This window comes from Piliocolobus tephrosceles, chromosome 18 (genome assembly GCF_002776525.5).
Source record: "Piliocolobus tephrosceles isolate RC106 chromosome 18, ASM277652v3, whole genome shotgun sequence".
Taxonomy (NCBI): Eukaryota; Metazoa; Chordata; class Mammalia; order Primates; family Cercopithecidae; genus Piliocolobus; species Piliocolobus tephrosceles.
The window spans coordinates 3,085,130-3,107,921 of NC_045451.1; the positions used below are offsets into that span (position 1 = coordinate 3,085,130).

The 22,792-nt window shown below is 46.1% G+C and overlaps 1 long non-coding RNA gene across 1 annotated transcript in view; it reads right to left on the reverse strand.

Moving 5' to 3' along the window:
• Positions 1-7,240: 7,240 nt before the first annotated feature.
• LOC111551032 overlaps positions 7,241-22,792 on the reverse strand; it is a 41,876-nt gene continuing 26,324 nt past the window's right edge. The window contains exons 3-6 of the long non-coding RNA XR_002734243.2: positions 22,186-22,261; positions 18,779-18,912; positions 10,270-10,324; positions 7,241-7,735 (exon numbers count right to left, since the gene is read on the reverse strand). This is a non-coding gene — a long non-coding RNA (uncharacterized LOC111551032). The remainder of the gene's footprint in view (positions 7,736-10,269; positions 10,325-18,778; positions 18,913-22,185; positions 22,262-22,792) is intronic.

Sequence of the window (22,792 nt, forward strand, 5' to 3'; positions counted from 1 at the left end):
GAATGCGGCGCAGGTGAGCGCAGGTGAATGACTGTGCGTCCTGGGCCTGCGGCACAGGTGAGCGCCAGGTGCAGGGCATCTTCCCCAGGCGCACAGCGGGAAAGGCAGTGAGCACAGACACCCAGAGGCTCTGGTGTTTGCTGGTCTCGGCCCGGCTAAGCACTTACTTTTACACTTACTTTTGTCCCATTTTAGTGCTTCCAATAACCCTGTTCGATGCTATGACTGCCTTCATTTACACCTAAGGCAAGTTCAGTCCGGAAAGGGCAGGTTACTTGCCCAGGTACCCACGGTTGGTAGCTAGAATGAGGTTTTGGCTCAAGGTTTCAGGGGCCCCAGATCCTAATCTCTAATCCACTGAAGGCCAAGCCAACTCAGAAGGATTGAGTTTTAGGATGGGAAAAACCATCATTTTTTAGGGCTAGCAAATGTCAAGGGGAGGAGAGTCAAGAGGCAACCTCATGGAGCACGTCCTGTGTGCCAGCCACGGAGCCACAAGCCGGGCGAGAAAAGTCAGTCTGCTGCCCTTCCCAGGGCACTGACATGAGACAGAAAATGATCTCAGTGAACTCTCCTGGGCTGCGGAGGGCTGGGAGGTTTGGGGAACTGTCGGGATAGGCAGAGCCTACAAATCTAATGCAGAGGCCTTACACTGAGCCAGTTACAAGAAGCAACTCTTGCTAACTCCCGAGTTAAAAGGCCAACAGCCTGGATTTCCCATGGCCTCACTGCCCCACCCCACCCAGCTAGGCTGCTAGCATCAGGAATTGGCCATCATTTTTGGGAGTGAAGTGACTTTGACCAGTGGGGTGCTCTGGAGAGCCTCAGGCCTTCCATAAGCCCTCAGAGTCCTGATTCTGGATGATCAAAGGAGTCCTGGGTCTGCCCGAGATCACCCAGGAAGTGGCTGTTTGGTGTCGTTTCCTGCTGGCCAGGACCCTGCAGGCTGCCCAGAGCAGCTCCTCTACCGAGAGCAGGCATCTGTCAGCGGCCCTGGGGTCATGGCTGGAGATGAACATTTTTGAATTGTTTTAATGATGTTCAGAAGAGAGGAGCAAGAGAGCGGGTGGTGGCCCTGAACTCCCTAGGATGCACACTCTCAAGCCAGGTGGGGCGGCCACCTGGTCACCCTGCCCAGGATACAGGCCCTCGGGTGGCCCTGCCTGGTGTGTTTCCTTCAGGGTATGTTCACCTGCTGGCGCTCACCTGTTGGCGCCCTGCAGCTGGGCACCGCCTCCCTCTAGTACCCCACACTGTACCTCACACTCTAATGCAAATGATGAGAGCTTGCTCTCGCTAGGCAGCTCGACTTCCACGTCTTTTTACCAAAAAGGCAAATCAGTCACAAGTGCAGAACTTGCGCGTGACGACACACCAACCGCCAACATGCTGGCCATTTTTTCTGGAGGATTATTTGTGGAGGATTACTTTCTGGAGAGGGTCGTGTTATATTCTTTGAGGGTTCTACTCAAAGCCAGGGTCCCTTGGGTCTTGTCCAGGGCAAGGACCGGGTTTAAGTGTCGACTCCAGTCAGCGGCAGTTGTCTCGATTTCAGTTTAGACATCATTAAAAGGGTTCCTTGAAAGCAACTTCACATTCGAATGGAGAAAAAAAGAGTAAAGTAGACAATCCCAAATGTTAGATAATACAAATAATTGATATTCTGTGTTTGGCAGACGTGTGGTTCTTTCATTTTGGGTGGGCCTAATACTCTAGGAATTCAAAATATTTCAAAGAAGTAAACATGCAGTTCTACGAAGACCCTGGAAATTGTCCACATTCCCTATCCTGCCTGCTCCTCACCTATTTCCCTTCCCCTGTCATGTGTTTTGACTTTTCCCAACTTTTTCAGGCTCACGTGTTCAACTTTTAAAAGGGTTTTCCCTCATCCCTCAAAATAATAATAATAATAATAATAAAAGCCCTGGAGCTGTAATTCGAGCGTACGGCCACCAGATGGCAGCGGAGCATAAGTCACAGGCTCCACGCAGCACGGGAAAGAAGCGCCCTGCTAGATCCCGCTGTGGGGAAGAACAGCCCAGAGTCTATGCACGCGGGTATAGACCTCACAATAGATTTAGGAGGAAGCTCAGCTCAGATCGCTGAGCCGTTTATTCTCAATCGCGTGGCTCGTCAGTGGCAACTCAGGAGGCGAACCTGACTCAGGCCTGCTGAGCGCTCAGGCTACCTCCAGGGATGCGGAACCACACAGCTCCATGTTCCTGACCCAAAGAGAGCTCTCATCTGGATGTTTAAATGTCAAAAATATTGGCCTCTACCCAAAGCTTTAAGTGGAAAATCTCCACTGTTTCTAACTTATTCCTCTTTTTTCTGCCGCCTGGCCCTAAGCCCACAGGGCCCGTCTGCTGTCCTTGGAAAGGCCTCTACAAAAATCCCTCCGGCCCTTTCTGTTCAATAACGTGACGTTAGCAGATGCTCGCTAGTCTCCGGGATTCAGAAATGTGAACTATTCTCTCCTCCTTTAAAGACTTTTTAAAGAGTAAACCAAGTCCCAGGTAAAATTTTATCTGAAGGAATTCTTAACTCACATTAACTTCTAAAGCTCGTTTCATACCCAAGTTAGAGTCAGACAGTTCCTTGGATGCCCTCCCTGTTTGACCTGGCAGGGGAGAAGTTTCTAGCACGCTTGTCTTCCCTTGCTTCTAGTCTAGCTGAGTTATTTATTCCTCAGGGACTGGCCCCGAGGCCCCGGAGCTGCTCCGAGTGGTCCAGGCCCCACAGCGTGAGGGCTGGGGGCCTTGAGAGGCTCGGGCACCTGGCCCAGCAAGCACTCGGGCTTAGAGTCCACCCCAGGCCTTGGGGTTCTTTACAGACTCTTGCTCGGGGTTACCCCAGACTGCTACATCCCGCCCCCGGGGAGGGGCAGAGGTGAAGCCTGCGAGACCCCCGCTCCCTCCCCCTCTGCAGCTGTGACCCCAGAATCCGGCTTTCCTAAACTTGATGTAACAAGGCCCTGGCAATGGCCTGGGTGCCCAGGCCTCGGTGTGGACTCCCTGGATCTAGGAGAGCACCTGGACAGAGACCGCCATTTCCCCTTCGCATGGCACCACTTCCGGGTCACGTGACACCGCTGGCTCAGCAGCCACGTGACACTGCGGAGCATGGTGGGTGGGCATGGCGAGTGGAAACCAAGATCTGCCTCTTCTGGGAGTCCCGAGTCGTCAGCCTTTGTTTCCCATAATGTTCCTGCCACTTCCTGGAGTAGCTTCCCAGAGTCCAGACCAACAGGAAGCTGCCCACCCGGCTTAGTGTGTTCGGGGCGTTAAAACAGGAAAGGGGCCCACGCGAGATCGGCAGAGACAGAGATGACCCAGCCTCGCAGGGGGCTCCCGCAGCAGCTGAGGACAGGCCTCGGGGTGGTCGCCCACAGGCGGCCTATCCCTGCCTGCAGCCTCGGGAGCAGCCAAGGCTGGATGGGGCAGTGGGAGGCCTGCGGGGGTGCCGAGACTGTGGTGGGAGTGAGAGCCCTTCTTTGATCTGCGCCGCCAGGGGAAAGGGATTTGGATCCCGGGTATGTAAAACAGGAGGCTGGAAATCCACGCTCCTGAGGCCTGGGTGGCCCCGAGTAGAGGGCCAGGCCCGGCCCATCCTGCTGTCTGATCTGTTTCTCGGGCCACCTCCCAGAAGCCAGAGCCCCAGGCAGTTGGGAGAACAGACCCTGCGGCTCTTGGTGTTAAGGCCACGGCACCCTGAGAGAACTAACACTTGTGTTAGGAAGGCAGGTTCACAGCCGATTCCAGAGCAGAGCCCCCTGTGTGGCTGCTGGCTGCAGTTGTGTCATGGAGACATGTCAGGGACAGGCGCCTCAGAGAAGGATGATCTGGAGTCAGGCCCTTGTGTGAGGCACCGCTGGAGCGAGGGGTCGAAAGAGGGATTGGATTTGTGATTTTTTTCTAAAGTAAAATTTCTCCTGGGCATTTCCACCTTCCTCCGAATTTGCCTACACTTTAACCTTGGCTAAGCCTTGCCTCAAGCTCATCCCCACCGCCACCGTCAGCATTTCACGTTTTCAGGGCCGTACATGTCCTGTATTAGCCACAGCCTTTTACTGGATTTGCCTTTGCCTTTGCCATCTTACATTGAAAACAATGCCTTAAAAGGGAGACCGAGATTTCTGCAAGACGAGTTTCAGCTCAAATTTCTCACCCATGAGGAATAGGGAAAACAGGTCCCTCTCCCCCTTAATGGGCAGGAGCTGACAGTGTGACTTATTTAGTGAGTCCAGAGTGTTCTTTACTAAAATGTTATACATCCTCCTCCTCCTCCTCCAGCCCGGAGCACTGCTATCCTAAGACCACAGCTTGACCACAGCTATCCTAAGACCACAGCTTGAGTTTTAGAAGGGAAGAGAAAAGAGAGACAGCTATAGTGAATGGCTGTGATAACTGGTGTTATCTAAACATTGTGCTCCTGTTCTTAGCAGCTCCAGACCTGGATTCACGGTACTGCAGGGACTGTTCTTTAAACAATTTAGCCTAGAAGGTAGTATTTTCTTTGCTGGCCCAATTGAAGAGGACCCGGGCAGGGAAGGGCATTGAAATTCCAGTCTACTAAGCAACCTTTTCCAAAGGAGCTCTCTTTCCCAGGCTGTCTTATTTTCAGGAGCAGCCTCCTCAAACCCGTTGAAAGTCAGCAAGGCCTTGATAGTGGCCATAGGTCCCCCATGGGGTCCCTTCTGTGGCCCTAGGAGTCCCCTAACTGGGTGTTTTGAGGGTCACAAGCATTTGTAAAAGTTGTAAAAGTAAGACTTTTTTGGTGTTCTTAAAGAGTTTATTCTCTTCAGAAATTGTAAAAGTCATATGCTCTACAAAACCTGGATCTGAGCCTGTTCTTGTTTTAAATGAGGTATATGAATCAGTGAATGCACCCCATAAATAACTGAGGTGCATGCAGGAAGAGCCATTAAAACTTTATCTGGGCCGGGTATGGGTGGCTCACACCTGTAATCCCAGCACTTTGGGAGGTGGAGGCAGGCAGATCACAAGGTCAGGAGTTCGAGACCAGCCTGGCCAACATGGTGAAGCCCCATCTCTACTAAAAATACAAAACTTAGCTGGCCGTGGTGGCACACACCTGTAGTCACAGCTACTCGGGAGGCTGAGGCAGAAGAATCACTTGAACCCAGGAGACAGAGGTTGCAGTGAGCCAAGATCTCTCCACTGCACTCCAGCCTGGGCAACAGAGCGAGACTCTGTCTCAAAAAAAAACAAAACAAAGAAAACAGCAGAAAAACATCTTTATCTGTTCATTTTTTAAAATCAAATAAGAAAATCACATTTTATGAATGTTACACACACTGGTCCCTTATACCCCAAATGCATGCATGTCAGAGGAGCACGGACATCCCTAAAGAGTGGATGAGGAGCCCCCAGTGGAGGGTGGGGGCAGGGTGTGCTCACCGGCTTTTTCCTTTCAGCACTTGGTGTGTGTATTCAATTGACATGGGAGCAGCGTATTCAGTCTTGCTGCCTGCACTCAAAACACAAGTTGGAGTCAGAGCAAAAACACTCTTAAAGTTAAGATAAAACATTGTTTATTTTTGTTATAACCTTTAAAATGTGTGTGTTTATAACAGTATATTAGTGCAGTAGTTGTGCATCTATATGTAAAATCAATAACTTACTTTGGGGGTGCTTTCTAAAAATCTAATAGGGGTACACCATTGAAAGTCTGGAAATTATAGTTTTAAAGTACTGTACAGGTTGAGCATCCCTAATCTGAAATCCAAAATGCTCCAAAATTTGAAATTTTGAGTTTCCAAACCCAAAAAGTTTGATATGACACCACAAGTGGAAAATTTCATACCTGACCTTGTGACACACTGTGGTCAAAACTTTGTTTTACACACAAAATTATTAAAAATACTGTATAAAGTTATCTTCAGGCTATGTGTGTAAGGTGTGTATGAAACATAAATAAATGTCATGTTTCGACTTGGGTCCCATCCCCAAGCTATCTCATTATGTATGTGCAAATATTTCAAAATCCAAAAAGCATTCCAGAATCTGAAAACTATTATAACTTTTCTGGTCATGACAAGACAGGAGGTCCATCATACCTCATACTTCTTTCTTCACTAACTTTCACAAAACCTTTTCTACTTAAGAAATAAACAGAAACCAGTCCTGGAAAACAAAGAGCGAAGACTCCTGCTGAATTCAAGCAACCTCCTGATGCTGCACCCAGAGTCCCCTCCCCTTTCCCTGGTTTCCTGGTTCTGACATGATAGCTGACCAGTTTACACGATCACAATCACAGACTGGTTCTGGCTGGTTTATGGAGGATGTGCACACAGCACCTTTGTTCTATCTTTCACCTTTTGACATAAAGCCTAATTTTACTGCATTTTAGTATTACATCTTCATCCCAGCTGAACATGGGACACTTGTAACGTATATGTTTGCTTCCCACGCAGGTGTATGACCTTTCTTCATGAATATTTATAGCTTCTCCTATAACCTGCTAAATACGTATATTTAGCTAACCTGTTTAACATGAAACTGTCCCACCCTCCTTTCCTCCAAGTACGTGCTTTCAGTCTCAACGGAAGGCTCCACTTCCCAGCCTGCAGGTTGCATCATAAGAAATCATAAGAAATAAAGTTCTCTAAACAAATTTACAAGAAAAAACAACCCCATCAAAAAGTGGGCAAAGGATAATGAACAAACACTTCTCAAAAGAAGACGTTTAAGCAGCCAACAGATACATGAAAAATGGCTCATCATCACTGGTCATTAGAGAAATGCAAATCAAAACTACAATTAAATACCATCTTATGCCAGTTAGAATGGCAATCATTAAAAAGTCAGGAAACAACAGATGCTGGAGAGGGTGTGGAGAAATAGGAATGCTTTTACACTGTTGGTGCGAGTATAAATTAGTTCAACCATTGTGGAAGACAGTGTGGTGATTCCTCAAGGATCCAGAACTAGAAATACCATTTGACCCAGCAATCCCATTACTGGGTATATACTCAAAGGATTATAAATCATTCTACTATAAAGACACGTGCACACGCATGTTTATTGTGGCACTGTTCACAATAGCAAAGACTTGGAACCAACCCAAATGTCCATCAATAATAGACTGGATAAAGAAAATGTGGCACATAAACACCATGGAATACTGTGCAGCCATAAAAAAGGATGAGTTCGTGTCCTTTGTAGGGACATGGATGAAGCTGGAAACCATCATTCTCAGCAAACTAACACAAGAACAGAAAACCAAACACCGCATATTCTCACTCATAAGTGGGAGTTGAACAATGAGAATACATGGACATAGGGAGGGGAACATCACACGCTGGGGCTTGTTGGGGGGTCCCTCCGTCCCAGTGTGGAACAACCCTTCACCACCACCCTCTGTCTCAGTGTGGAACAACCCTCCACAGCAACAACCCTCCGTCCCAGTGTGTAATAACCCTCCACATGACCCTCCGTCCTAGTGTGGAACCACCCTCCACCAGGACAACCCTCCGTCCCGGTGTGTAATAACCCTCCACCACGACCCTCTGTCCCAGCAGAGTTTACATGAATCCTTTTGTGCACTCACAGCTCTCTCTCTCTCTCTTTTTTTTAAAACATGGGTCACAGTTTCAGTCCTTCAGCCTCAATGGGGTTTTTGATGTTTATGTAGGGTGTTACTCAAGCCAGATGTCCATCTTGAGATTTCTGAATCTCCTGTGATCACAGCTTGTCTTGCCTGTAGGAATTAACTGCAAGAGATGTCCTTTACTTAAAAGCTACATGTGAAGATCAACTCCTTGTCTTAACATTTGCAGTCCTTATGTCACTCTGTCTTCTGCTTGTCCTGGTATAGTCCTACTGTTTTCTAGAAATCTCTTTTAAGCATTCTTTTTGAAAAAAATTTTTATAGGTAAATATTCATGCTAACCTAGTGGGTATGATCTTGGAACTTCCACAGCTCCCCACTTGAAGATCAAAGTATGAGATGCTGTGTGCTCTTTAGTTGTTAGTGCTATGAAAGCAAAAATGCTTTCTACGCTGGTGTTCGTTACTATTTTACTGAGCACTAATGAATGTATGCTGTGTGCTGGAAATCGACTTAAAGGTATCCTGTTCTTATAGCAGGTTAGTGCATTTGCATATGTGCTGAAAACCCTTTCTGCATAAATTAGTTAGGTTGTCTATCTGCTTTAGTTTAGTGCAATGTTTGGTAGAGGATTACTTACCAGAAAGCATGTATGTCATTTCCAAAAAGAAGAAAAAACATAATAGTTCAATTTCCAACATGTACTTTTGATTTTTTATTTAAGTAAAAGTCTGTACTGATTTTTCACTTCGCTATTCTGGTTTTAAAGGATGAGCTACAAGCGATGTGTTTTTCTTTTCTTTTTCTTTTTCTTTTTTTTTGTTGCCCAGGCTGGAATGCAGTGGCATGATCTCAGCTCACTGCAAGCTCCGCCTTCTGGGTTCCCCCCATTCTCCTGCCTCAGCCTCCCGAGTAGCTGGGACTACAGGCGCCCGCCACCACGCCTGGCTAATTTTTTGTATTTTTAGTAGGGACGGGGTTTCACCGTGTTAGCCAGGATGGTCTTGATCTCCTGACCTTGTGATCCTCCTGCCTCAGCCTCCCAAAGTGCTGGGATTACAGGCTTGAGCCACGGCACCTGGCCCAGACCCTGTATATGTTTATTAGAGAATCTTTTTGCAATAGGAGCTGGTCTCCCATTCTGTCCTTGAAAGCAGTGGCTAACTTTGTTTTCTCTCTCTTTTAAGTTGCAAATATTTAAAGACTGGAATAAGAGATGGATTTATCCAAAGCTGGCTCTTCAAGCCAGGCCTCTTTTACCAATTTCTGCACTTACAAAGACATAGAGCTTTTTACCGAGTTCTTAGAAAAGTCCGCTACACCCAGGAAATGGTAAGCCCAGGGGACCTGCATGTGGGACACTCTCATGAGCTCTTGCTGTTGCTCACAGGGACCACATGAGTTACAGGCGAAGGTGCTGGAACTACCCTCAAGAGTAGAATTGGCTTCTATTCAAACAGACACCCCTCTCTAAAATGAGGCCTCAGTCTTAGTCTGTCGTTGCAACACACCGTATATTTACTTAGATGACTTTGTGTGTGTAATTTTTTGAAGGTGGGGTTTATTTTGATATTATAAAAAGAAAAAAAAAGAACTCAGGAATCTTAGCAAAGGAAAGGAATATTTCATGCTCAGAGAAAAGCCACCAAAACACAACATTTTAAGTGTTTTGACTTCAGCACTGTCCCCACATCCTCTGGAGAGCAGACAGTGGAAGGAGACAGTTGAAATAAACAAGCAATTCTGTAAAACAGAAAGACCTAGAAACCCCATAAATACAATTCCAATATAAATTTGTTTTGCTTTTTGAAAGTTTAATATATCAGCCGGATGCGGTGGCTCACGCCTGTAATCCCAGCACTTTGGGAGGCCAAGGTGGGCGGATCACAAGGTCAGGAGATCAAAACCATCCTGGCTAACACGGTGAAACTCCGTCTCTACTAAAAATACAAAAAACTAGCCGGGCGCGGTGGCGGGCGCCCGTAGTCCCAGCTACTCAGGAGGCTGAGGCAGGAGAATGGCGGGAACCCGGGAGGCGGAGCTTGCAGTGAGCCAAGATTGCGCCACCGCACTCCAGCTTGGGCGACAGAGTGAGACTCTGTCTCAAAAAAAAAAAAAAAAAAAAAAAAAAAAAACCAACCCAAACTTAATATATTAAAAGGCTGCATGAGTGACATGCTCATCCACCAGAGACTCCCCGTAAAGCCCCTGTCAGCAGCAGGGGTGGACAAGCAGCCCCCTCCCATTCCAGAACCTGCGTGTCCAATACCTGCGTGTCTTTCAGGCCAAAGCCAGGTTCGGATGACCTGCTTCTGCCAGTCACCTGGCTATCGATAGTCCAGCCTCTCCAGGAGGGTGGCAGGGCACAGAGAAACCCTGACATGGTAGTGAGGCAAACACAGTCTCCAACAGCTGACTTTCCAAGCACTGTCTCTCCCACCTCCCCTCAGAAGGAGCTCCTTATTCTAACCAGTCTACTCACCTTACATTTCACTTCTGGAGAGCAGAATGGTTTTCTCTTTTACAAAAACAATACGTCCGCCCACCCACATATGAAAACAATACGTCCGCCCACCCATGTATGTAATTCTTTTGTTTTCACATTGAAATATAAAAATATTACTCTGCTTCATGTGATAAATGGGGAACCAAGCAATAAGAACTTTTTCCTTTAAGGTAGGGATAACATATGCTTACCCTCCGAGCTCGGTCGTCAGGTGCGGGCATCCAGCTCCAGGCAAGGGAAGCAGCACTGCAAGAGACCAAGGGTATTTCCTTCCTGGCCTGCACCCCTCCCCGCTCCTTCTCTCCAAATTCCCAGTTTTTTTTCTTTGAGACAGAATCTTGCTATGTCGCCCAGACTAGAGTGCAAAGGCACCTCTGCCTCCTGGGTTCAAGTGATTCTTCTGCCTCAGCCCCCCGAGTAACTAGGATTACAGGCATGTGCCACCACACCCAGCTAAATTTTGTATTTTTAGTAGAGACGGGGTTTCTCCATGTTGGCCAGGCTGGTCTTGAACTCCTGACCTCAAGTGATCCACCCACCTCGGCCTCCCAAAGTGCTGGGATTACAGGCGTGAGCCACCACGCCTGGCCTCTCTGAATTCCACTTTCAGTAGAAAGTTGGTTATAACCTTTTAAGAAATTGAACTTCCCACCAGGAGGGGAAATCTTAACCTAAGCCCCAGAGTCAGCCTGGTCCTCCCCTTTCAACAACCCTGAAGATAAAGCCCCGGCACTAGCAAGCATATCTGTCCAGAGAGCTGCAGCTGTTACACTAACAGACCTGACGCCACCTGGCAGTGGTGACTTCCCTGTTCCCTCCCCTCGAGTGCACGAGAAAAGCTTCAGGGATAGGAAAGAAGTGGGGTGGTTATGAAGAAATTAAGAACTGGACCCTCTATTCTGGCCACGGAAAGCAAGAATTATTAACTGGGCACAAAGAATAAAAAAGACTAACATTCCACCCTTTGAGTTACAGCTGCTAGGCCACTGGAAGGGGAGCGCAGGGCTTGGGTGGAGAACTGGCAGGATGTGACAAGCAGGAGTCTGGTCCTGTACTGGGCACATTGGAAGGGCTCACGGCTAACGTCACTGAGAAGATGTGGGGGTGAGGGCTGCTGTCATTGATCAGGGCTCACGGTTGGCAGAGGAGCGACGGCCACAGTCGGGGAATGCGGGTGCTGGCGCCATACTTGGCCACACTGGCAGAAACGTTGTTGACGTTGCCAGTTTCATGGAATCCAGCTGGGCCCAGGATACTGTCCCAGCCCCGTTGGGATATGATGTTGATGCCGCTGGCTTCCTTTCTCCATGGCCTCCTAAGGTGCTTTGGACCACCCGTCTCACACGGCCCTGGTGCTGAAGTCGCACCGTTTTATTTCCAGGAACGGGCTTAGTGCTAAAGCTTGCTGTTGCTCCACAGTCTTCTCATAGATGATGCAGGATGAAACGGCCACCCAGAGGGGCTCTCCCATGTTGATTCCATCACAAGGTTCTCCATGGAATTCGTTAGGCATGACCTTGGGATTTGTCCCACAATCCCCACCACAGCTTACAGGAGTGGAAGGGAACCTCCACGGTATCCCTGCCACAGGGTCTCTCCGCTCTCACTCCCTGGACTGTGGACCTTGGGGCCCAGGGAAGCTGGTGGAAGGTGCCCAGCTGTGCCCTGAGAGCATATTCCTGCTCCGTTCCAAACCAAGGTGCTGACAGCCCACCTGTCTGTTATCCGTTTATAGGTGTGTCTTAAATTGGTCTCTGGGCTTCAATTGTACTGGAAAACTTGATAGAATTTCAGCCTATGGGGTCCTTGCAGAAATGGCCTGAGACTTGCCAGCAGGGACAACATACACATCACTGTTGGAGCCATCAGCATTCCATGCAGGCGTGGTGTGGGGCTTGCAGGGCAGCCCTTCTCAGTACCATTGACCCAGACGGGTGGCTTGGACTTTCTTATCTCGAGGCAAAGGCAGGTACACCTGCTTGATGCTTTCGTTCAAATGAGAACTTGCTGAGGGCCATGGTGGAAGGGGCTGGGCAGGGCAGGTGCTCTGCTCCCATTCTTCCATTTTCTCTCATGCTGCTTTCAGTATTGGTTTCCAGACAGTCTTTCTAAGCATACACCTCTTGCCCCCTTCTTACTGGGATTTGTTTTGCTTGTCCTCACTACTCTGTGTCCTGACTATCTTCCTTGTTCTACCCTGTTTCCCAGGCAGCACCCAGATCCTCAATACGTCCCAACTGTCATGTTTTTCGGAAGAATTGTGCAGCCCTGGAAATTCCCGCCATTCATGCCATCAAAAGTTTATTCCTGGGGTTAAGACTGTACCTTGGTCAGGTGTGGTGGCTCACGCCTGTAATTCCAGCACTTTGGGAGGCTGAGGAGGGCAGATCACGAGGTCAGGAGATTAAGACCATCCTGACTAAGGCGGTGAAACCCCGTCTCCACTAAACATACAAAAAAATCAGCCGGGTGTGCTGGTGGGCGCCTGTAGTCCCAGCTACTCAGCAGGCTGAGGCAGGAGAATGGCATGAACCCGGGAGATGGAGTTTGCAGGGAACCGAGATCACGCCACAGCACTCCAGCCTGGGCGACAGAGCGAGACTCCGTCTCAAAAAAAAAAAAAAAAAAAAAAAAAAAAGACTTTACCTTACTCATGGATTTTCTTTTGCGGATAAACACCATAGGGGGAATCAGCACACTAAACCAGGAACACCTGTCATGTTTACCTGATAGCGGTGAGTGAGTGAACCCCAGGTTAGAGGGACACTTTCTGGTGGGGTGGCCGGGATGGAGAGAGATCTCCATCTAGGAAACTGTTCATACCACCCTCCCAGGGACTTTGGGGAGAAAACTGAGAGGGAAGAGCAGGTATTTTTTCTGTTTTCTCTATTTTGCATTTTATGCTATGATTCTTTTTTTTTTTTTTTTTTTTTTTTTGAGACGGAGTCTCGCTCTGCCGCCCGGGCTGGAGTGCAGTGGCTGGACCTCAGCTCACTGCAAGCTCCGCCTCCCGGGTTCCCGCCATTCTCCTGCCTCAGCCTCCCGAGTAGCTGGGACTACAGGCGCCCGCCACCTCGCCCGGCTAGTTTTTTGTATTTTTTAGTAGAGACGGGGTTTCACCGTGTTAGCCAGGATGGTCTCGATCTCCTGACCTCGTGATCCGCCCGTCTCGGCCTCCCAAAGTGCTGGGATTACAGGTTTGAGCCACCGCGCCCGGCCTATGCTATGATTCTTCTAAGCCATTTCAAATTGTGTGTGTTGGGGGACAGGTGTTGAAGGTGGAAAGTGAGGATAAGGAGGATTTGAAGACACACCTGCTATTCCTCTTTAATCAGCTTTACCCAAAGGAGGGAGCACTCCTTGGGGGTCTCAGGGGATCAAGAGTAGAGGGGGCACTGCCTAGGCTCTCGTGCATGGAAAGGCCCACCCTACAACAGCAGGACCACCTCTCCACTTACAGCAGACAGAGGATCCCCCTGGAAAGTTGTCAGCCTCGTGCTACCAGGGAGGAACAAGCCACCGGCCATCTCCTCCTGCGTCTTCTTTTTCCACATGCTTGCTGAGGTGCATTGCACTTAACCCCAGAATTTAGAAAGTCTAATCACCAAGCTCATTACTTTGAGCCAGCATAAAGTCCGTGACTTTGTGGAGCTGGTGAGCCTTACATGCAGGAGCAGCTGCAGCTGTGCTAAGCACTGTGTGTGAATTAACTCACATGACCCTTACTTTTCTCTTACAGATGAGTAAACTGAGGCAAGAGAACTGGAGTGCCCCACAGGGGGCCGAGCATGGGTGTGGGGTTCGAATCCAGACAACCTTTCTCCACGGTCTGTGATTTTGAATGCCTTGCCCAGTTGCCTCCCACCTAAGAAGAGATTTGGGGAGATAAGATTTTTGTCCCAAGACTTGGCCATTTGGTTATGAGAGGGAGGATTAAAAATCACATATCAAATTAAAATTCGCCCTACCTTCCACCTTGGCCTCCCTCCCCCCCTTGCTTTTTATTAGTGTTACTCCTAAACATTGCTGCTGCAAACATGCCCACACACAGATCTGTCTTGTGCATCTCTGTTTATTCCTCATGCAAATTCCTAGAATGAAATGTCTCAGTTATAAAGTGCAATTCTAACTTTAGCCTTTTGAAATACAAAATATAATTATTTTCTGACAGTTGCTACCAACTTACATACCAATTAGTTACTTATTCCATTTCCCTTTTCTCAAAACAGATTAAAACTGGAGATTTTAATTTTTAAAATGCTCGAACAGTGGAGGGGCACGGTGGCTCACGCCTGTAATCCCAGCACTTTGGGAGGCGGAGGCAGGCGGATCACGAGATCAGGAGATTGAGACCACCTCAGCTAACACGGTGAAACCCCGTCTCTACTAAAAAAATAATAATAATACAAAAAATTAGCTGGGCGTGGTGGCGGACACCTGTAGTCCCAGCTACTCCGGAGGCTGAGGCAGGAGAATAGCGTGAACCCGGGAGGCAGAGCTTGCAGTGAGCCGAGATCGTGCCAGTGGATTCCAGCCTGGGCATGTGCCAACAGGCCTGGCTAATTTTTTGTGTTTTAGTAGAGACAGGGTGTCACCATATTGGCCAGGCTGGTCTTGAACTTCTGACCTTGTGATCTGCCCGCCTCTGCCTCCCAAATTGCTGGGATTACAAGTGTGAGCCACCGAGCCCAACCTGTATGTCTTCTTCTGAGAAATACTTATTCAGGTCCTTTGCCCATTTTTTTTCTTTCTAGATTTTATTGAAGCAAAATATACATATATATGTCATCTTTACCATTTTAAGTGTACAGTTCAGTGATAATAAATACATTTATCTTCTTTTGTTTTGCTTTAATGTCCCCTCCCCCACTCCTTCCTGGCCTCTGGTAACTACCAGTCTACTCTCTCTCTTCATGAGATCCACGTATTTTTTTTTTTTTAAAGACGGAGTCTCACTCTGTTGCCTAGGCTGGAGTGCAGTGGCGCAATCTCAGCTCACTGCAAGCTGCACCTCCCGGGTTCACACCATTCTCATGCCTCAGCCTCCTGAGTAGCTGGGACTATAGGCAACCGCCACCACATCCAGCTAATTTTTTGTATTTTTAGTAGAGACGAGGTTTCACCGTGTTAGCCGGGATGGTCTCAATCTCCTGACCTCATGATCCTCCCTCCTTGACCACCCAAAGTGCTGGGATTACAGCAATTTTTGTATTTTAATAGAGACAGGGTTTCACCATGTTGCTCAGGCTGGTCTTGAACTCCTGACCTCAGGTGATCCCCCACCTTGACCTTCCCAAATGCTGGGATTACAGGCGTGAGCCACTGCACCCATCCGAGATCTACTTTTTTAGCTCCTACACGTGAATGAGAACATGTGCTTTTTGTCTTTCTGTGCTTGGCTTATTTCACATAACATAATGGCCTACCGTTCCAATCATGTTGCTGCAAATGAAATAATTTCCTTTATTTTATTTATTTATTTTGTTTGTTTGTTTTTGAGAAGGAGTCTCACTCTGTTGCCCAGGCTGGAGTGCAGTGGCGCAATCTCGGCTCACTGCAAGCTCTGCCTCCCGGGTTCAGCAATTCTCTGCCTCAGCCTCGTGAGTAGCTGGAATCACAGGTGCACACCACCATGCCAGGTTAATTTTTGTATTTTTAGTAGAGCTGGGGTTTCACCATGTTGGCCAGGCTGGTCTTGAACTCCTAACCTCAAGTGATCCGCCCACCTCAGCCTCCCAAAGTGCTGGGATTACAGGCGTGAGCCACCATGCCCGGCCAAGGATTTTCTTTTTTTAATGGTACATATAGTGTGTATATATTTTCTTTACCCATTTATCCATTGATGACCTTTGCCCATTTTAAAATCAGATTATTTGGGTTGTTTGGTTGTTTGTTTTGGCAATTGAGTTGTTGGAGTTCCTTATATATTTTAGATAGTAACCTCTTGTTAGATGTATGATTTCCAAATATTATCTCCCATTCTGAGGTTGTCTCTTGACTCTGTTGACGGTTTCCTTTTCTGTGCAGAAGCTTCTTATCTGATGCAATCCCATTTGTGTATTTTTGCTTCTGTTGCCTGTGTTTTGGGGATTGTATCCAAAAAGTCATTGTCCAGACCAATGTCAAGAAGCTTTTTTTCTATATTTTCTTCTAGTAGTTTTACAGTTTCATGTCTTATATTTATGTCTTTATACCTTTTTGATTTGATTTTTGTATACAGTGTGAGGTGGGGGTCTAATTATTGGGAATTCTTCTGTATATGAGGTTTTTCTCTTCTTCTTCATGTATTTATTCAATAATTTACGTAAGTGTAGACTTGTGGATATTTATTTTATACTTTGGGCTCTTTTTTTTTCTTTTTTTTTTTAAATGGAGTCTTGCTTTGTCGCCCAGGCTGGAGTGCAGTGGCGCGATCTTGGCTCACTGCAAGCTCCGCCTCCCAGGTTCACGCCATTCTCCTGCCTCAGCCTCCCAAGTAGCTGGGACTACAGGCACCTGCCACCATGCCTGGCTAATTTTTTGTGTTTTCAGTAGAGACGGGGTTTCACCATGTTAGCCAGGATGGTCTTGATTTCCTGACCTCATGATCTGCCCGCCTTGACCTCCCAAAGTGCTGGGATAACAGGCGTGAGCCACCGCGCCCGGCCCATACTTTGGACTCTATTTTCTTGCTCACATTTTGTCCAGCTTTTGTTATTGGGAGCTCTTTCAGTTGATTCCTGTGTCCACTGATATGTTGCCATGATTGTGGTTTTGGTTTTTTTTTGTTTTTGAGAGAGTTTCACTCTTGTCGCCCAGGCTGGAGTGCAATGGTACAATCTCAGCTCACTGCAACCTCTGTCTCCCGGGTTCAAGCAATTCTGCCTCAGCCTCCTGAGTGGCTAAGATTACAGGCCCAGGCCACCACGCCTGGCTGACTTTTGTATTTAATTTAATTTAATTTAATTTAGTTTATTTTTTTGGGACAGAGTCCTGCTCTGTCGCCCAGGCTGGAGTGCAGTGGCACCATCTCAGCTCACTGCAACCTCCGCCTCCCGAGTTCAAGCAATTCTTCTGCCTCAGCCTCCCAAGTAGCTGGGACTACAGGTGCATGCCACCATGCCCAGCTAATTTTTGTAATTTTAATAGAGACAGGGTTTCACCATATTGGCCAGGCTGGTCTCAAACTCCTGACCTCGTGATCCGCCCACCTTGGACTTCCAAAGTGCTGGGATTACAGGCGTGAGCCACGGCACCCAGACTTAATTTTTGTATTTTTAGTAGAGACGGGGTTTTGCCATGTTAGTTAGGCTGGTCTTGAACTCCTGACCTCAGGTGAACCGCCCACCTCAACCTCCCAAAGTTCTGCGATTACAGGTGTGAGCCACCTCACCCTGCCTTAGAATTATTTTAGTAACAAAAGAATCCTTTTTAAATTTTCTTGAAATATGTTAAAGTTTTGAAATCATTTTGAGAGAATCCGTTTCTTTTCGTTACAGACTCTTTCTTCAGCGAAGTGTCTTCCCACTTACTAAAATCCTTCTTGTCCCTCCATGACCTTGTGGAACTGCCCTCTGCACTCCAGGCCCTCTTGCTTCTTTAGTGTGTCCCTAAGTATTTGGTGTGTGTATTATTCAAGTAGCAAAGATACTCAGGCACACATGTATCTTTGCTATTTTAATAATACATTTTAATCAATGTTTTAAATAAGAATAAATTTATTTCCCCAGGCATGTATCTCCCAGCCATTCAGGACAAAAGCAGACTTTGTTTCCAGCCCACCCTGTTTTTAGCAGCAATACTAAATCTTGGCACCAGCTGCATTGGAACAGAGGACTTAGGCAATACCTCATCTTTAATACACCTCAATCTTGTAGGGATGTGATTCCCTCAAGCCCTGCGATCCAGTCCTTCCTTATTTGGAATACTGTCCTTGTGAGGGAGCTGGAAACACAGGCACAAAGGTAGTCACATGGGTCTGCATTCCAGGATACTGTGTCCTCCCCTGCTCCCCTCAAATTCGAGCCCCTCCTGGTCACCCACCTTTGCTGATCTTTGAACCCAGCCCATCAAAACCTTCCTCTTCTTGGTGGAAGCCTTTCTACCCCACCCATTTCTGCCATCTCCCTGTTAGCTAATTGTTGTATCTTAAGCTTATTCTTTTAAGTATATATCACACCAATAATTATATGGTTACTTGGATAGTTTGTACTTTTTGTTTAATGTTCTGCAAGGGACACAGTTTTGCCTCTTTTACTGTCATAGCCCCTTCCCCTAACCTAAGCACACAGCACATAGCAAGCGCTCACTAAACATCTGTCCAGTAAGAGTGAAACTCAGTTACTACTGGGTGCCTGACGACTGGACACACCTGGGATGCTTTCTAGCCATTCAAAACGTTACTTGCTGGGATCTTTAATGACAAGGGAAGTTGCTTCTTTTGGTAGCACTGGGTTCATGCAAATCACAAGTAGCTACAGGAAAACTATTGGAAAGAAATCCGGCAAATATTTAAGTGGTTATTGCTGAGATGGAGAACTCTACATTTGTATATTTACTTTAAAAATGGACATGTACTAGTTTTATCATCAGAAAAAAAATAGCTTCTGTTTTGTTTTTGAATATTTAAGGCTGAGTTACTGGAAAAAGTACCTCTGAGGAATAGGGAAATGGGGAATAGGGAAAAGCAAGACCAGATTGAAAAACAGAGATTTCAATTACCTCATATTTTAAATGCGTGTTTAAAAATCCTGATCTGGGGAGTGAACAGTAAATCGCAATGTATCAACCCAATGGCCACTTTCCAACAGTGAAAATGAGTGAAGTACAGCCACGTATATTCACATAAATAAAACCTGCAGAAAAAATATTGAGGAAAAAACAATGTACCATTCATAAAACAAAATCAATATAGAATATCAATTATATAAATGTTTTAAATATAAGAAAATACTGGCTGGGCACAGTGGCTCACGCCTGTCATCCCAGCACGTTAGGAGGCCGAGGCAGGTGGATCACCTGAGGTCAGGGGTTCAAGACCAGCCTGGCCAACATGGCAAAACCCCATGGCACAGGCCTGTGATCCCAGCTACTCGGGAGGCTGAGGTGGAAGGATCACTTGAGCCTGGGAGGTGGAGGTTGCAGTGAATCGAGATTGTGCCACTGCACTCCAGCCTGGGAGACAGAGTGAGACCCTGTCTCAAAATAAAAAAAATAAATAAATAAAATAAAATATATGAAAATACTATGCATTATTTAGAACATGAATGTATAGCATTGTAAAACTGTTTAGAAATATATGGAGGTAATGAGCATTTAATTTATAGTAACAGATACAGTGGCTAGGGGAAGGGATTGTGATTGAGATAGAAATGGAGGTTATCTTTTTAAATTGGGTGGTGGAGATATGTTATTATTATATAACTCTTTGTATACATCTGTAATATTTTATAATAAAATTCCAAAATGTAAAACAAATTTTGAAATAAAAACAAAAATGAAAGAAATTCTATTCTTTCATAATAAAACATTCTTTTGTAAATAATAGTACATTTTCATGAGTTTGTACATTCAGATTTTCAAAGATAGCTTTTCTTTCTTTTCTTTATTTCATAGCTTTCTTAAAGCATGCTTTCATTAAGACACTTAAAACTAACAAAATAGGAAAACCAAAATATTGTTATTTTGTCTGGTAGCATTTTTATGCCTGGATGATTACTAGAACGTGTAGGATTTGTCTAGTCCTTTCAGTTACTAGTAATGTATATTGCACTTACGTAGATTTTTAAGTAGGAAGTTACTACTAGAATGCAAACAATTAAAAGGAACATCCTTTTCTGAGTTTATTGAGTTATAGCTGATTTCATTTTTCAAGATCAGCAGTTTGAGAAGATAGATAGAGGAGCTGAACTGGCTTAAGACTTTCTGGTAACATGAACCATGGTCTACTAGATTCTTGACCACGACAGAAGGGAGGAGGGCCGTTCTACTGCGTGTTACCCTCCAATCTGAAAACATTCCAAAGAGAACAAGACACAATGCACCCCTATAAAGTAGGCAGGGGGCAGAACTACCCTGCAGGTGATTAAACACTTTCTATTCTTGAAAACAGCGTGATTAGTTTTGCTGACTATAGGTCAAAGTTGTCACTTTGCAAACTACTATTGCATTACCGTCGTGCATTGCTTAATGATGGGACATGATCTGCGATTTCGTTGTGTGAACATCCTAGAGTGCACCCACACAAACCAAGATGGTGTAGCCGCTACACGCCCAGGCTATGTGGTGTGGCCTATTGCTCTTAAGCTACAAGCCTGTGCAGCATGTTACTGTGCTGAATATTCGCGGCAGCTGTAATACAATTTTAGGTATTTGTGTATCTAAACTTTTTTGCTTGTTTGTTTTGAGACGGAGTCTCGCTCTGTCACCCAGGCTGGAGTGCAGTGGCACGATCTCGGCTCACTGCAAGCTCCGCCTCCTGGGTTCCCGCCATTCTTCTGCCTCAGCCTCCCAAGTAGGTGGGACCACAGGCGCCTCCACCTCGCCCGGCTAGTTTTTTGTATTTTTAGCCATGTTAGCCAGGATGGTCTCGATCTCCTGACCTCGTGATCCGCCCGCCTCAGCCTGCCAAAGTGCTGGGATTACAGGCGTGAGCCACCGCGCCCGGCCGTATCTAAACATTTTTAACATAGGAAAGGTTCAGTAAAAATTTGGTAAAATGTTAATTGAACTTGCAGGACAAGAAGTCGCTCTGGGTGAGTCAGTGAATTGGTGGTGAGTGAATCTGAAGGCCTAGGACATTCCTGTACACTTGTGTAGACTTTACAAACACCGTACACTTAGGCTACATTTAATTTATTTAATTTTTTTCTTTCTTTAATAATAAATTAACCCTGGCTTACTGTAACTTTTTTACTTTATAAAGTTTAAACATTTTTTACATTTTGACTCTTGTAGTAACACTTAACACACATTGTACAGCTGTACAAAAATATTTTCTTTTTTATATCCTTATTCTGTAAGGTTTTTTTCTATTAATTTCTTTTAACTTTTTAAACTGTTTTGTTAAAAACGAAGATACAAAGACACTTATTAGCGTAGGCCTACACAGGGTCAGGATTGTCTGCATCACTGTGGATGCTCTTGTCTCATGGGCACAGGGGATACTGCTTGTCCCCCTGGAAGGTCTTCAGGGGCAGTAACACACATGGAGCTGTCATCTCCTGTGATCACAGTGCCTTCTTCTGGACACCTCCTGAAGGCCCTGCCTGAGGCTATTTTACAGTTTACTTGAAAAAAAAAAAAAAGCAGAAAGAGTACACTCTACAACAAAAATATAGTATAGTAAATACATAAACTAGTAACATTTATCACCATTGCCAAGTATTATGTACTGTGCATAACGGTATGTCCTAGACTTTTACGTAAGTGTCTGCACAATAGGTTTGATTACATCAGCGTCACCACAAACACATGAGTCGTGCGTTGTGCTATGACGTTAGAACCTCTATGATGGCCGTAGGCAGTAGGAATTTTTTTCAGCTCCATTTTAATCTTAGGGGATCATCGTCGTATATGTGGTCCATCATTAAACGAAATGTCGCTATGTGACACATGACTGTATAGCTTTCGAATTTCATACTAGTTTGGGAAATTGCTTTTTTGTTTGTTATGCTAATAGAAAAATAATAATTGTCTAAGTATAGAAAATACATTTATGGCCAGGCACGGTAGCTCACGCCTGTAATCCCAGCACTTTGGGAGGCCAAAGTGGGCGGATCACCTGAGGTCAGGAGTTCAAGACCAGCCTGGCCGACATGGTGAAACTTTGTCTCTACAAAAATACAAAAATTCGCTGGGCGTGGTGGCAGGTGCCTGTGATCCCAGCTACTCAGGAGGCTGAGGCCGGAGAATCGTTTGAACCAGGGAGGCGGAGGTTGCAGTGAGCTGAGATCATGCCATTGTACTCCAGCCTGAGCGACAGCGACTCCATCTCAAAAAAAAAAAACTTTTTTTTAAAAGAAAATACATTTATTTGAGAAACATTTGTGCTGGGAAAACAAGGAAGATGGGATCCTTGACCCCAAGTCAAGTGTAGAAGTGAAGGCAGCAACTGACAGTCTTCCTACCTAATTTATTCAAAGGTCCAGTTTCCTGCTTCCCATCTTAGAAAATCGTCACATCCCTTTGCTTCCACCAACATACCTGTGGAGATAGCAAACAGAAGCAACATTGCTAGACGGCAGAGTGAGAGAAGAGGAAAAATGAACTTGCCCCATCTTGCCAACTAGGGAAATTAAGACCTGGATAATTAAGGGTTAACTGTGGTTGAAGAGATTTTTAGACTCCTCATCCTCAAACCATGTTCTGTGCAGCAGAACCTTCCTCATGAAGACGCCCCTCCTCCACTGACTGCACTCTTCTCAAAGCACGTGGGCACACTCATATTCATCTGTGCACACTCAGACACACCCACACTCATTCATATACACAGTCTTTCACACACATGCATATGCTCACACTCATGCATATTCACACACCTACACTCATACACACACACATACATTCACACTCAGGCACTCACACACCTACACTCGTGTACACATATGCATATGCTCACACTCAGGCACATACACTCATACACACATATGCTCACACACACTCATACACACACGTGTATGCTCACACCCAGGCACTCACACACATTCATACACACGCACACACATATGCTCACAC